Source organism: Amia ocellicauda, chromosome 2 (genome assembly GCF_036373705.1).
Source record: "Amia ocellicauda isolate fAmiCal2 chromosome 2, fAmiCal2.hap1, whole genome shotgun sequence".
NCBI classification, from domain to species: domain Eukaryota; kingdom Metazoa; phylum Chordata; class Actinopteri; order Amiiformes; family Amiidae; genus Amia; species Amia ocellicauda.
The window spans coordinates 55143262-55159189 of record NC_089851.1 but is presented as its reverse complement, the minus strand read 5'-3'; the positions used below and the strand labels follow the sequence as shown (position 1 = coordinate 55159189).

The 15928-nt window shown below is 44.9% G+C and overlaps 1 non-coding gene and 1 pseudogene across 1 annotated transcript; both read left to right on the top strand.

Annotated features, from left to right (window-relative positions):
* Positions 1 to 11012: 11012 nt before the first annotated feature.
* Positions 11013 to 11131, top strand: LOC136713319 (uncharacterized; annotated as a pseudogene).
* Positions 11132 to 15380: 4249 nt separating this feature from the next.
* Positions 15381 to 15499, top strand: LOC136713385 (5S ribosomal RNA). Its single transcript, XR_010804941.1, has one exon. It is a non-coding gene; the product is annotated as a 5S ribosomal RNA (ribosomal RNA).
* Positions 15500 to 15928: the final 429 nt, after the last annotated feature.

Below are 15928 nucleotides of genomic sequence, written 5' to 3'. Positions count from 1 at the left end.
ATTTTCCTTACCTCCTCTGTGATAGCGACCTTCCCTGGGCAGGGTTGCTGTTCCCAGTTTTCTTTTGTGATGTTGAGGAGGCCTCGCGATCTGTGGGAAAAAAAAAGCTCAAAAGGTGAAAAACCTGTGGAAGATTGGGGTACTTCCCAGATGGTGAATATGAGAAAAGGGAGCAGTTGATCCCAGTTACGCCCATCCCTTTCCATCGTCCTCCTCAGCATGCTTTTTAACGTTTTGTTAAACCGCTCCACTAGACCGTCCGTCTGTTGATGGTAAACAGAAGTGTGAAGACTTAATTCGGAGAAGATGGCACACATCTTTCATTACCTTGGACATGAACGGTGTACCAAAATTTCTTTGGGCAGCCCGACTCTGGAAAACATTTGGATTAGCTCTTGGGCTATATTTTTTGTGGTGGCATACGCAAAGGCATGGCCTCAGAGTACCTTTTGGCATAGTCCACTACCACCAGGATGTGCTGGAAACCTTTGGCCGACTTGGGTAAAGGTCCAATTAAATCCATGCCTATTCTCTCAAAAGGCATGCCTATTACCGGAATTGGTATGAGAGGGTTGCGGAACGATGGCATGGGGGCCGTACGCTGGCATTCTGGACAGCTTTGACAGTAACGTATAACCTCAGCATATACCTCTGGCCAAAAGAATCTTTGCAGCAGCCTCTCCAGGGTTTTCGCTCTTCCCAGGTGTCCCCCAAGCAGGTGGCTATGGGAGAGATTCAGAACAGTGTGCCTGAAAGGGGTGGGTACAAGGAGCTGTGCATAGACAACATTATTTTTCTTTGTCATTTGATACAACAGGTTAGGGCGCATGGCGAAATGAGGATATGAAAGTGGTCGGGTGGGGTCCACAGCCGTCCCATTTATTACCTGCACATTCCGCCGGGCGTTTTGAAGGGTAAGGTCTTCCATCTGGGCAGTCCCAAATCTCCCACAGTACTGGGTCAGATCTGGTGGAAATCACGCATCGTCCTTTCGGTGTGTAGATCCTCATTTGGGCAAAGGGGTATCTTTTCATGTCCCCATGTATGCAGGTGATTGAAATAGGAGCAAGCCGCTTCCTCTGGGTTTTGGGCATGATGTCAGGGATCACCAAGGTGACCATGCTACCTGAATCCAGCAGGGCATCAACTCTGCGGCCCCCTATGTTGACCGGGCTGAGACGGGGAGGTTCATTACTGGAACTCCCATGGGTGGATCTCACATGACCGGGTTTGGTGGAGGCCATGCCCACCTGCATGGGTTCCTCTCTCTTGGGGCAGTTCCATGATACATGTCCTTTGTCCCCACAGATGAAACATTCCTGTCCATCTCTGTCCACTAGTCCCCTGGGGTTCTGGGTGGGTGTTGCTTCCCTGGCGCTGGTGATCGCTCCTGGTCATCCAGTTTAGGGGCGGGGGCTGGGGTTCTTCTTCTCCCCAGGTTTCTCAATCCTCTGGCTTCAACAGTTCGTTTGAGGTGTGACATCGCTCCACCAAGTCCACAACCGCATCAGCTGTGGTAGGGCTGCACTGGCGGATTATTTTTTTGAGTTCATAAGGCAGTCCCCTAATGAACCGGTCCACCACGGTTCGTTCCACCATAGCCCCCAGGTTGAGGCTAGCCGGTTCTAACCATTTCTTGGCCAAGTGGTCAAACATTTGCGATCGAGGTGCTTGCTCAGTTTGAAATGTCCAAGCATGAAACCGCTGAGCCCGTAACGCTGGGGTGACCCCTATCCGAGCAAGAATTTCTCTTTAATTTCTTATAGTCATTGGCATCAGCAGCCTCCAAGTCGCAGCAGGCTTTTTGTGCTTCCCCACAGAGGAACGGTGCAAGGATTCCGGCCCACTTGTCCTCCGTCCAGCCTTCACGCTCAGCCGTCCGCTCGAACGTCTTCAGGAAGGCTTCCACGTCATCAGCCAGAGTTATTTTTTTGGAGGGATCGTGTAGCAACGATGGGGACTGAGGCTGCTTGGAAGTTGACCTTGGCAACAGCTAGTTCAGCAGACATCATCTGCATGTCCAGCTCCATCTTCTGCTGACATCTTTGTTGTTCTTCCAACAGGAGGCGGTTGGTCTCCTGTTGAGCCTGATTGGCAGTAACAAGTTGTTTCAGCAGATCGTCCATGTTCTCCTTTCTGGTTCTATGTTGTGAAATCTGAACCTGCCTGCATTCTTCACCACTGTAACGAGGTGCGGGGTTGGGTTACTGCAGCCAAATGATTTCAGTCGGGGAATAAATGTCAAAACACAAGACAAACCAAGGAAGAGGATAATAAAGCCCACGCTGTTGGTTTATTTTAGTTCTGTCGTGGATATTGAAACTTGAAAACAAAAACCTAGCTCTTTGTACAGAGCACTTTCTGTAGCAGGAATGGTCTGCTACACAAAAACAAAATCCCTGACTAGCCTTGGAAAGCTAAGCGGTTTCCCAGGGTTAACAAAACAAAGACAGACAAACTAAACAGTCTTGAGGGGTTAGGTAGTCTCGTGGTCAAAAAGGGTTTCACGGGTCTTCACCAGGGTCGTAGTCTTCCAAAACAATCCAAACGCCTTTCAAGGTCCTCAGCCAGTCCAACTTGTCATCTAGTTTCCAATCCAGTTACTTTGTCCTTTCTTTTGCTCCTCTGTTCACCCTCCTTGTCTTTCCGTCCACCCCCCCCCCACTTCTAAGACAAAGAAGAAACCACAGTGTGAGTTTAAATAGTCTGTACTGATCAGCCACACCTGCTTGCAGTCTGGGTGATTTGTAATCAAAGGCAGGTGCGGCTGTTCTGCTGCCTCGCCAGTGTTTTTCCATTGGGCTGTCCATGGTCCTGATCCATGGAGTGTCTGGCTCTGCTGTCCATGGTCCTGTCTATGGCAAAAGAGAGCATTAGGGCAGGCACATAGCGGTGATCGAAGACCCGCCCCCTCAACTCGTTACAATGTATAAGAACATAAGAAAGTTTACAAACGAGAGGAGGCCATTCGACCCATCATGCTCATTTGGTGTCCATTAATAACTAAGTGATCCAAGGATCCTATCCAGTCTGTTTTTGAATATTCCCAAACTTTCATCTTCTACCACATTGCTGGGGAGTTTGTTCAGATTGTGACGCCTCTCTGTGTGAAGAAGTGTCTTGAATGCCTTGGGGCCTCCTTGCTTTCCTCTGAATTGCCTCTATAGCAGCGATATCTTTCTTGAAGTGTGGAGCCCAGAACTGTACACAGTATTCCAGATGAGCTCTAACTAGTGCATTGTACAGTCTCAACATTACTGCCCTTGTTCTCAATTCTACACTTTTGACAATATACCCTAACATTCTGTTTGCCTTTTTTATTGCTTCCACAGATTGCTTGGATGGAGAAAGTGAGGAGTCCACATAGACTCCTAGGTCTTTCTCATGCATTACTTCTATTCCTCCCATAGAGTAATTATAGTGGACATTTTTGTTACCTGTATGTATTACCTTGCACTTGTCCACATTGAGTTTCATCTGCCAGGTGTCGGCCCACAACTGAATATTATCTAAGTCCCTTTGAATAGTCTGTGCTGCCGAGATTGTATCTGCTGAGCCACCTATTTTAGTATCATCTGCAAATTTGACAAGTTTGCTAACTATCCCAGAGTCCAGATCATTAATATAGATTAGAAAAAGCACAGGCCCTAGTACTGATCACCGTGGAACTCCACTAACAACCTCACTCCAGTTAGAAGCAACTCCTCTAATCGACACCCTCTGCTTCCTATACATCAACCAGTTCATAATCCATCTACTTACATTACCCTGAATGCCTACAGCTTCCAATTTGAGGCTCAGTCTTTGGTATGGAACCTTATCAAATGCTTTTTGAAAATCTAAGTATATCATATCATATGCTTTCACATGATCCACAGCTGCAGTTGCATGTTCAAAAAATTCTAATAAATTAGTATAACATGATCTGCCTCGTCTAAACCCATGTTGACTATCTCCAAGAATATGGTTTTCATTAAGATGCTCCTCTATTTTCTGTGTAATCATTTTTTCCAATATTTTACAGGTGATGCAGGTGAGACTGATTGGTCTGTAATTTCCTGGCTCAGTTTTGTCCCCTTTCTTGTGGATTGGTATGACGTTTGCTGTCTTCCAGTCAGTTGGCACATCCCCTGTTTGAAGTGTCATTTGGAATATTTGAGTTAGAGGCCTATAAATAATTTCCCTAATTTCTTTAAGTACTGTTGGAAATATACCATCTGGCCCAGGTGATTTGTTTGTTTTTAATTCTGCTAGTCCCTTTAGTACCTCCTCATCCTTTACCCTAATCTCTCTTAGGATTTGACTGGACTGGTTGTTAACCTGTGGCATGTTATCTGTTTTTTTCCTTTGTAAAAATCTCTGTGAAAAACTCATTTAGAACATTTGCCACATCTTGTTCATTTTCCAAGATACTTCAATTTTTGCCCTTTATCTGTTTCACTTCCTACTTTATTGACCTCTTGCTGTGGCAGTATTGAAAAGCTCTTTGCATTAGTTTTAGTTCCAAGAGCTATGTTTCTTTCTATTTCCCTATTTGCTTTCCTGACCCCTTTCTTAAGGTCTCCTTGCAGCTCAACATATTCTATGTATTTTGTTTAATCTCCGTCCCTTTTGTATGTGCTATACAACATTGTTTTTCTCTTGATATTTTTTTGCATACCTCTATTAAACCATTTTGACCAATGTTCTTTGGTCCTCAATTTGCTAAGTTTTGGTACATAGACTCGTTCAACTTCCTACCCATGAAATTGAGCGGCCACTTTTTTAACATGGTCGAAACACAGAATTATAGAGGACCCTACCCAGCACCCAGTTATTACGGGGTTGAAACCAAGCAATCAATTAATCAGATTCCAAACTCTCCACCATGGCCAAGACCAAAGAGCTGTCCAAGGATGTCAGGGACAAGATTGTAGACCTACACAAGGCTGGAATGGGCTAAAAGACCATCGCCAAGCAGCTTGGTGAGAAGGTGACAACAGTTGGTGCAATTATTCGCAAATGGAAGAAACACAAAATAACTGTCAGTGTCCCTCGGTCTGGGGCTCCATGCAAGATCTCACCTCGTGGAGTTTCAATGATCATGAGAACGGTGAGGAATAACCATAGTCACCTAGAAAACAATTGGTAACACACTATACCGTGAAGGACTGAAATCCTGCAGCACCTGCAAGGTCCCCCTGCTCAAGAAAGCACATGTACAGGCCCATCTGAAGTTTCCCAATGAACATCTGAATGATTCAGAAGAGAACTGGGTGAAAGTGTTGTGGTCAGATGAGACCAAAATCGAGCGCTTTGGCATCAACTCAACTCGCCGTGTTTGGAGGAGGAGGAATGACCCCAAGAAAACCATCCCCCACCGTCAAACATGGAGGTGGAAACATTATGCTTTGGGGGTGTTTTTCTGCTAAGGGGACAGGACAACTGCACCGCATCAAAGGGACGATGGACGGGGCCATGTAACGTCAAATCTTGGGTGAGAACCTCCTTCCCTCAGCCAGGGCATTGGAAATGGGTCATGGATGGGTATTCCAGCATGACATTGACCCAAAACACACAGCCAAGGCAACAAAGGAGTGGTTCAAGAAGAAGCACATTAAGGTCCTGGCGTGGCCTAGCCAGTCTCCAGACCTTAATCCCATAGACAATCTGTGGAGGGAGCTGAAGGTTCGAGTTGCCAAACGTCAGCCTCGAAACCTTAATGACTTGGAGAGGATCTGCAAAGAGGATTGGGACAAAATCCCTCCTGAGATGTGTGCAAACCTGATGGCCAACTACAAGAAACGTCTGACCTCTGTGATTGCCAACAAGGGTTTTGCCACCACGTACTAAGTCGAAGGGGTCAAATACTTATTTCCCTCATTAACATGCAAATCAATGTATAACTTTTTTGAAATGCGTTTTTCTGGATTTTTTTGTTGTTATTCTGTCTCTCACTGTTAAAATACACCTACCATTAAAATTATAGACTTATAATTTCTTTGTCATTTCTTTTTTCTTTGTTGTGTGCAGGTGGGTTCCTCTTATCCCCTTACATCAGCCACTTGGGGTCGTAACATAATTGGGGGCTCGTCCGGGAGTTATATTCTTTCCCGTAGTTGCATGCAAATAGTGGTAGTGTTTGTGTGGGTGTTGTGCTGTGCAGGTGGTTTGTTTATATTATTGGTATTGGTTTTTGTGGTGTATTTTGTCACAATTATGGCCAGTTTTGATTTAAGTACTTTTCTGAGTGTCCCGTCTCTGGATCAGCTTGATGTGTGTCGCAAGGCTGATTTATATGCTTTAGCGGATCACTTCTGTTTCACAGTTTCGAGGAACATTGTTAAAGCTCAGCTTAGACAGATCGTCATGGATAAGTTGGTGGAAGGACAAGTGCTCGTTGTGCCTCCGGTGTTGCCTGATCCTGCCCGTGTCCCTGATCCTGCCCCTGCCCCAGTCACCCCGGTGATGCGCACGGCGGCCCCGGCAGTGCGGCCCGTGCCCGGTCTGAAGGAGAGTGTGGGCAGCGCGGAGGCCGCCAATACGGGTGCGGATGCGGAGGCAACAAAACCAGAACCTGGTCACACGTTCTCTACAGCCAGGTGACCAGGTTCTGGTTTTGTTGCATATTCCAGGGTCCTCCCTCTCTGCCCGGTTTTCAGGTCCATACCTGGTTGATAAAAAGTTAAGTGACACTGATTATGTGATTCGAACTCCCGACCGCAGACGCCAGTCTCGAGTGTTCCACATTAACATGTTAAAGTTATATCACTCGAGACTGACCCCTCCAGTAAAGTCGTCAGAGAAGATTGCAGAGCCCGATGTCTGCTCTGCTGTCCCAGCCTCTGTGGTTGACACTATGGAGGTTAGTTTTGGTGATGAGGATGGCTTGGTATTGCGAAACACTCCTCAGCAGTGAGCTCGGTTGCTTAATTCTGAAATGTTGCTGGTTTTCCCTTCCCAATTAGCCCATCTACCTAGTGAACAAAGAGAGGACATTATGGAATTAATCCAGGACTTCCCCTGTCTTTTCGGTGATGTCCCCACTCGCACTACAGTTTTGGAACACAATTTAAACGTGGGAAATGCTGCTCCTATTAAACAACATGCCTATCACATTAATTCTACCAAAAGGGACATCATGAAACAGGAGGTAGCATATCTGCTAGAAAATGGCCTTGCTACGCCGAGTTCTAGTCCCTGGAGTTCCCCTTGTATTTTGGTCCCTAAACCCAACGGTACCTACCAATTTTGTACGGATTACCGGAAGGTGAATGCTGTGACTGTCCCAGATTCATTCCCGTTACCAAGATTAGATGATTGCATAGATAAGGTTGGCTCCGCCATCTTTGTCAGTAAGCTGGATCTCCTGAAAGGTTACTGGCAAGTACCATTAACCCCTCGTGACCCCAGATAACTTTCTGCAGTACTCTGTCATGCCCTTCGGCATGCGCAACGCTCCTGCCACTTTTCAGCATTTGGTGAATTTAATCTTGTCTGACGTTCCACACTGTGATGCATATCTGGATGACTTAGTTGTTTATTCATCCGACTGGTCGTCTCATATCATGACGTTACGAGCTGTATTTGAGCGTTTAGCACAGGCGTCATTAACACTCAACCTGGCTAAATGTGAATTTGGAAAAGCTACGGTTTCCTACCTTGGCAAACAGGTTGGCCACGGTCAGGTGCGTCCACTGGATGCCAAGGTATCTGCTATTGTCTCCTTCCCCATGCCCACGACCCGGTGCGAATTGCAGCGTTTTCTAGGCATGGCGGGCTACTATCGTAGTTTTTGTAGAAACTTTTCTGCGGTAGTCGCTCCACTCACCAGTCTCCTTAGTCCCTCGTCTGCATTTGTTTGGTCCGATGAATGCCAGGATGTTTTTGAGCAGGCTAAAGCACTCCTGTGCAGTACTCCTGTTCTCGCTGCCCCTGACTTTGGACGTCCTTTCAAGTTGGAGGTGGATGCGAGTGCTCGAGGTGCGGCTGCTGTCCTGTTACAGGGGGGTGGTGATGGTGTTGATCACCCTGTGTGTTATTTCTCACAGAAATTCAATAAGTGCCAAGTCAATTACTCCACAATCAAGCAGGAAGAATTAGCATTATTATTAGCATTGCAGTTATTTGAAGTTTATATTGGTTCCAGTGCTCTGCCGATTGTTGTATACACTGATCGTTACGTGCGTGTGCTCTGTGTCTGTTCTCCTCCTATCCCTATTGTACGCAGGTGTCCCGCTGTGATTGGCTCTCGTCCCCGTCACTCAACTCCGCTGTTCCGTGCTGTTCCTGTCCAATCAGATGTCTCCAACTACTGCTTAAATACCCCGTCATTCCTCCATTATGAGAGACTACCGATTGCAATGCCATTTCGTGTTGCTACCCTGTCTGTTTGTTTAAAATACCTTTGTGATTGATTGTTTTTCCTTGTGTAAATATCCACTGTTTCTTCTCTGTTTTGTTTCCGTTTACATTGTATTCTGTATTGTGCTCTGTTCAGGGGAGAACGGGTAGATAGGTGAGATACCCATGGGTTTACACGGTTACACGTAGGGATGTATGTTGTCTAGCACATTAGGTATTTAGGTAGGGGCGGTGATCACCCCTCTGTACTAGTTGTTAGGTTTAGATAGTTTAGTTAGTGTAGCTAGTTAGGGTCATCCTACAAGTCAGGTAGTGGTTTACTCTTTTAGACTAGCTTAGATAGGTTTTGTTTTGTTTCAGTGTTAGCCGACACCGCCCAGGGTGTTTTCCTCTGTATATTTGTTCATTATTTGTACCATTATCATCACGTGTTTTTGTATACTGTACATACTTGTACATACTCCCCTCCCCATTGTAAATAAACCCTTCTTATATATATATATATATATATATATATATATATATATATATCTTATTGATATTGTGTTGGTTTTTGCACTCCCTTCACTCTCCCACTACTGCATTTGTGTGTTTTATGTTATGTTCCTCTTATCCCCTTACATCAGCCACTTGGGGTCATAACAGTGAGCAAACGTACAAAATCAGCAGGGGATCAAATACTTTTTTCCCTCACTGTATACGTGAAAAATGACATTGAGGCAGAAGAACTCAAATTACATCCCAGTAACGGAACAGAATCTTTGTGGGTGAAACTTTCGAACAAGAGATCAGGATAAATGAGGAGGAGGTACTAAAGGGACTAGCAGAATTAAAAACAAACAAATCACCTGGGCCAGATGGGATATTTCCAATGGTACTTAAAGAAATTAGGGAAATTATTTATAGGCCGCTAACTCAAATATTCCAAATGACACTTAGAACAGGGGATGTGCCAACTGACTGGAAGACAGCAAATTTCATACCAATCCACTGCACCACTGCAAATGTTGGAAAAAATGATTAGACAGAAAATAGAGGAGCATCTTAATGAAAACCATATTCTTGGAGATAGTCGACATGGGTTTAGATGAGGCAGATCATGACTTACTAATTTATTAGAATTTTTTGAAAATGCAGTTGCAGCTGTAGATCAGGTGAAAGCATATGATATGATATATTTAGATTTCAAAAAAGCTTTTGATAAGGTTCCACACCAAAGACTGATCCTCAAATTGGAAGCTGTAGGCATTCAGGGTAATGTATGTAGATGGAGTAGTGGTTAGGGCTCTGGACTCAAAACTGGAAGGCAGTCTGGTTCGGTTTTGTCCAATAACTTCCACTCAGTTGATCCACCTGGAAGTTGGGGTTTCGCGAAAGTAGAGTCTTTTCCAAACAGATTTTCCACTGGTTTGAAGGCTCCAAGTTTGTGCACAGGATGTCTTCTTTGTAAGCAGGATTTTCCACCGTAGTTACTTGAAGACAAAATCTTTGAGGAAAGCAGGGCCCTGTTCGTTTCCAAGGGTCAAGTTTCTTAAGACTCAATAGCTATTTAAATGACTGAACACTTTCGTATTGCAGTCGATTGTCCAGCTGTAAAACTCCACTGATCAGATGGGTATAGGCGGGCATGCGCAGTTTCTAAAGTACTTTACTAAATAAAGTCCTTTAAAAGAATTCTTCATACAGCTCAATCTCCTTCTCCCAGTTAAACTCTTCTGTTGCCAGCAAAGACTTGGTTGGTTTCGGGTTCCGGTTCTGGCAAAAGAATTGAGTTGAGGCAGCGAGTTACCGGTTCAGGTGAGAGAGAGAGAGAGAGAGAGAAGAAGTGCTGTGCTTTACTTTTTATGCCTGATAGATCATAGGTGATTGGTTCTTGAGTTTGTGAGATTGGATTTCAGTTTCAGCCCCCAGTCTCCTATTGGAGGAGGCTCGATTTATGCCTGATGTCAATCCATGCCATCTTTTGGAATCGCCGGTTGGCCTGGGTTCATAGCTCTATTTCGGGATTTCGGCTCTCACCCGCTTCAAAGGGTTTTATTACCTCCAGGCCCTAATGGTGTGAAATGATGTCCGTGTAGACATAAAGGGTGTAAAATCCTGCGCGGATATCCGCGGGGTATGGAGCTATTATATCCTTAAATTCATCCTCATTGTTGGCGTAAAACCCTAAAATCCGGCCTAGGTTACCGCTGGTTTTAAATCTTATCGTAGGCGCGGCCTCCATGTAAACTTTATTTTTAATCGAACTGTAATGTAATCTGACAGGTTGTTTCCCTACAGAGATCTGTTTGTTCATCTCTTCTAATAATTTTTCAATATTTTCATAATAGCCGTTTTTAATACGAAAGTCCACTATTTGTTAATTCCGATGTCCAAAATTGGACAGCCAAGTGTGGGGGTACTGTATTCTGACAACCCCACCTCCCAGGTACCCTGTAGTTCTATAGGTTTTACAAATTTGACCGTAAAACTAGAAATGGTGTTGTTAGGATAAATGTCGAGGGACGCGTTACTAGGCAGCGTTACATAGAATCCTCCCTCTTCCACCTTCATGACCCATAATGAAAGATCCTCTATGAGCTATCACTTGTATAGCGGCCTTATATCGCGCCCCGCACAAGCCAAAACCTAGTCTGCCTTTAAGAGACATCATGCAGCCAGGGCTCTTGGCTTACGGCCACACCGTCCTGAACGCGCCCGATCTCGTCCGATCTCGGAAGCTCAACAGGGCAGCGCCTGGGCGGTACTTGGATGGGAGACCTCCTTGAAATACCAGGTGCTGCAAGCTTTTTATGTCTCCTGGGTAACTTCATCATAGCTCTTATTACTCTTTCTGTCTGGAGGAGATATAAATGAAGTGTTCTACACCTACCCGGCTACTTTCAACACCCTTTCCTGTACTGACATTGTTCCCTCCATTTTTTTTTTTTTTGCTGCAGGTTGCGTCAATACCCGCCTGCCTTTAAGAGACATCATGCAGCCAGGCCTCTTGGCTTGCGGCCACACCGTCCTGAACGCGCCTTGATTGTGGGAGTGACCGGACCGGTTTGGCGAGTTTGTGAGAGGAGGCAGTGTGTTTCGGCACACTGCTCTCTTTGTGGAAAACACTTCGAAACTGTAGTTTTATTTATTTTGTAATTGTTTTATATGTTTCATCCCTTCCCTATAGTGCCAAGTTCATGACTGCTGAGGGACTTAGACACTTCCGGGTTCTGCATAATAACCAGCATAAAATTTGCTCCCTCTGTTTGTCCCCTGACCACTTGATGAAGAATTGCCCTTCCTTTATTTGCTTTGACTGTGGGGTACAGGGCCATTCTGTTCGACGCTGCACTGCCCCATCATGTTTGGGGTGTCGCAAAAAGCCCATGTACTGCCACTGTGAATCTATGGATGGCGGCTGAGAGTGGTGTGGTACATCAAGGGGGTCAGTCAGGAACATGCTTGCAATTGTTGCCGAAAAGGAAGAGGGTCGTGGTCAAGCCCTGTCTGAAAAATATTACTTCCAGGGTTAAGCACAGGACCAAGCAGGTCAAGCTTTTGCAGGCAAGTAAAGTTGAAAGGGGTGGATTTGAGGTTTTGCAAGAAGAGGAAGCTTGATGATGGGTTTGAATTGTGGACTTTGTTTTTTTGTTTTCATTATGGTTTCTTGTCTTTCACTCAACATTAATGGGTTGCGTGACTTGGGCAAGTTACAGAAGCTGTTTTCTACTGTCCGTAAAACGGATATGGTTTGTTTGCAGGAAACCTTTTGGGACGATGATTTGGTTCGGAGCTTTCAGCATTTGTGGGATGGGCAGATATTTTTTAGTAATTTCATTAACCATAGGAGGGGGGTGGCAGTATTAGTGAGATCTTGCTTTCCAGGGACAGTTTCAAGGGTTGAAGGCGATTCAGAAGGGAGGTTTTTGAAGTTGCTTGTTTCTACTCAAGGATTTAGTTTTGAGTTGTTGACTGTTTATTGTCCTAATGAGCAGAGAGATCGTTTTGCCTTTTTTGAGGGGTTGGGGAAACATTTGTTAAGAGATAATGTACTGGTGGTGTGGGATTTTAATGTATCTATGAGGAGATTGGATTGTTCCAGGGATCGGTTGGGCCAGTTGCTTTTCGAAAGTGGGTTCATTGATTTCTGGCGTAGCAGGAATGTATTCAAGAGAGAGTTCTCTCGGAGACAGATCGTTCAAAATGTTTTAAAGCAGAGTCGTATTGATTTTGGACTCTGTCATGGCTCTTTTTTGAGCAATATAGGGAAAGTCTCTTATGGGTACACTTCTTTCAGTGACCATGCTTTCTTTTCCTTTGAGCTTAATTTTTGTAAATTGCAGAAGGGGCCTGGGCTTTGGTGTTTTAATAATCAACTTTTGAAAGAGGTGGATTTTAATGAGGGGATTGAGAGACTCGTGGAGAGCAGCCTGTCCTGTCCCTTATTTGAAGGAGGAGCAGCAGGAGGGCTATATCTTGAAGATCGATCAAGAGAAGGCTTTTGATAGGGTAGAGCATGATTATCTTCTTGAGGTGCTTCAGCGGTTTGGGTTTGGTAAGCATTTTATTTCTTGGGTTGGGATTTTTTACACAGGTATTTATAGCCGGGTTAAATGCAACGGGTACCTGACAGACTTTTTTCCAGTGGAGAGGTCGGTAAGACAGGGTTGCCCTTTATCTGCTTTGCTTTATTCTCTGGTGGTGGAGCCTTTGAGTTTGGCCTTACAGCAGAATAGGGAGATTGTGGGTATTGCTATCCCTGATTGCGTAACTCAGTCTCTTCTTTATCAACATGCAGACGATACAACTCTCACGCTCTCTAGTTTGACTTGTGTTCCCACAGTGATGGCAGTGTTTGATATGTACTGCTCAGCTTCAGGGGCAAAGGTGAATGTAGGCAAATCAGAAATTTTGGCCATTCATCCGAGTGTTGCAATGTGTACTCTTTCTATTCCTTTTAAGGTGGTGGGGGATGCGCTACAGATTTTGGGAGTGTACATTGGGTTGGAGGAGGAGGTGGTTGTGGAGTTGAACTGGCGGGGCAGGATCCAGAAATTAGTGGCGATTTTAAATCTCTGGTCTTGCAGAGTTTTAACTTTAAAAGGTCGAGTTCTGGTTATTAATAGCCTGTTGCTCTCCCGGCTCTGGTTTTTGCTGAATGTGATGGAGCTTCCTCAGTGGGTTGAGATGCAGGTGAAAAGCTTAGTGGGCAGGTTTTTGTGGGAGGGTAAGCCGGCGAAAATTGGCTATAACACCATGATTGGGGAAGTTCGTAGGGGGGGGTTGATGCTTGCAGACCTGCCATTAAAGAAGAAGAGCTTTTGCATTGTAGTACTGAAGCGTTTTTTAGACCGGGGGAATTGTAGTGTGTGGAAAGGGTTTCTGCTGCACTATTTTAATAAATGGGGGGGGTTGGGGATGGGTGAGAGTATTTTGTGTATGTGTCTTCGACCTTCTATGCTGCGGGGTATTCCCCAGTTTTATCAGGAAGTGTTGCTATCATGGGCCGAATTCTTGCCATCTCTGTCTTTTAGTCCTGATAGTAGGGAGCAGATTCTTAATCAGCCACTCTTTCTTAACCCTTTGCTTCAATCAGGTGGCAAGTCCCTTTATGGGCAGTGTTTTGTGGAGGCGGGGGTGCTTCGGGTGCAGGATATCATGTATGTGGTTTGGGGGGGTTTTTGCCCACTCAGGCCATTGCAGACTCAGTTTGGGAGAAGAATGAGGATGTGCCTTTTAGAATCGTGGCTGTGGAGTATGATACCATTAAGCGTGCTCTTCCTGAGAGTTGGATAAGAGTAATTAATGAGGGGTGTAACACTATCCTTTGTCCCACAAGGTCTGTCCCGCAATTTATTTTGCAGGGGAGGGAGTTTCCTGTCCCCTTTCTTGATTGTGTGACACAGTTGTTTTATCTGTCCCTCTTGCGTGCCGTTTTTGTCCGGCCAGAGTCTGAATTGCTTTGGCAGAGGAGGTGCCCGACCATGTCTGTTTCCTACTTATGGAGGAACTTACGTATTGCTTTTAATTCCCCTGACTGTGAGGATCTCAACTTTAGGTTGCGGCACAACTGCATATTTTCACAGTGGCTTCTCCATAAGTTGCATCTTGCAGACACTAGTTTGTGCTCAGTGTGTCAGCAGCGGGTGGAAGGCATTATGCACTTTTTTGTACAGTGTGCAGAGTTGAAGGGGTTGGGGATTTATCTACACCAGTTGTTAGAGGGGTTCTATGGGTTTGCTGATGTGGAGATTCAACAAGACCTTCACTCGGTGTCCTGGGATTCTCTTTTCTTATTTGGGTTACACGGGGTATTCCCCAAAGTCAATGTGGAATTCATTAACTTTCTTCTTAGTCATGCTCGACATGCAGTTTACAAGAGGCGAAATCGATCTCTGTTTAGTGGTGAAACACTGGATGTAGTTCACCTATTCACACTGAGTCTGAAACGGGATATCTATTCAGTGTATTCGTTTTGTAAGAGGGATGAGAGGGCCATGACTCGTTTCAAAGAGATATTTTTATATAATAATGTAATCGTAAAACTGATGGGTGATGATCTGATTCTTTCTGTATGATTTTCTTGATACTCCTGTCTGTTCTATACTTTCTAAGTATTGCTTTTGGTTTACATTTACCTGTGATCGATGATGACAATTTGCTGTTTTATGCACGTGAACGACAAAATGATCCGTTGTTCAGCACAATCTGAGATCAAAAAAAAAAAGAAAAAAAAAACAAAAAAAAAACATGCCCGATCTCGTCCGATCTCGGAAGCTCAACAGGGCAGGACCTGGTCAGTACTTGGATGGGAGACCTCCTTGAAATACCAGGTGCTGCAAGATTTTTATGTCTCCTGGGTAACTTCATCATAGCTCTTATTACTCTTTCTGTCTGGAGGAGATATAAATGAAGTGTTCTACACCTACCCGGCTACTTTCAACACCCTTTCCTGTACTGAAATTTCTCCCTCCATTTTTTTTTTTTTTTTTTTTGCTGGAAGTTGCATCAATGCCCGCCTGCCTTTAAGAGACATAATGAGGCCAGGCCTCTCAGCTTGCGGCCACACCGTCCTGAATGCACCTGATCTCGTCAGATCTCGGAAGCTAAACAGGGCAGGACCTGGTCAGTACTTGGATGGGAGACCTCCTGGAAATACCAGGTGCTGCAAGCTTTTTACATCTCCTGGGTAACTTCATCATAGCTCTTATTACTCTCTTTCTGTCTGGAGGAGATATAATTGAAGTATTCTACACCTACCCGGCTACTTTCAACACCCTTTCCTGTACTGATATTTTTCCCTCCATTTTTTTTTTTTTGCTGGAAGTTGCATCAATACCCGCCTGCCTTTAAGAGACATCATGCAGCCAGGCCTCTCGGCTTGTGGCCACACTGTCCTGAACGCACCTTGTGCTTGATTGCGGGAGTGACCATACCGGTTTGGCGAGTTTGTGAGAGGAGGCAGTGTGTTTCAGCACACTGCTCTCTTTGTGGAAAACACTTCCAAATTGGGGTTCTTTTTTACCCAAGTTTTGTTTGGGTTCTTTAACTGCTTTTGTACTGCATTTCTGTGGATTTGGATTGCCTTTTGCAGTATGGGTTT